We start from the raw sequence: 395 nt of genomic DNA on the forward strand, positions 1-395 counted from the left end.
TCAATACTCTTCCACTCCGGAGAATCAGATGGATGTGTGAGAAGGTGACCTTTCTTCACCCTATCTGAATGCCACCTCAAATTTAACGAATCTTTCTTTATAGAAAACAAGCGCTTGAATCTAGGTATTATTGGAAGATACCACAATACCTTAGCCGGGGACCCTTTAGCATCCCGAGCCCCTTTACGCTTGTAGCGCGATAACCCACACCTAGGACACTCTTCTAAGTTCTCGTTTTCATTCTGATACAACACACAATCATTCGGACACGCATGAATCTTCTGGTACTCTAAGCCGAAAGGACACATGAGCTTTTTGGCATAATATGTCGACTTTGGAAGTTCATTTTCCTCAGGAAGCATCTCACCTGACGCTTCTAATAACATTGTGAAATT

The sequence above is a fragment of the Amaranthus tricolor genome, chromosome 6, assembly GCF_026212465.1.
Source record: "Amaranthus tricolor cultivar Red isolate AtriRed21 chromosome 6, ASM2621246v1, whole genome shotgun sequence".
NCBI classification, from domain to species: domain Eukaryota; kingdom Viridiplantae; phylum Streptophyta; class Magnoliopsida; order Caryophyllales; family Amaranthaceae; genus Amaranthus; species Amaranthus tricolor.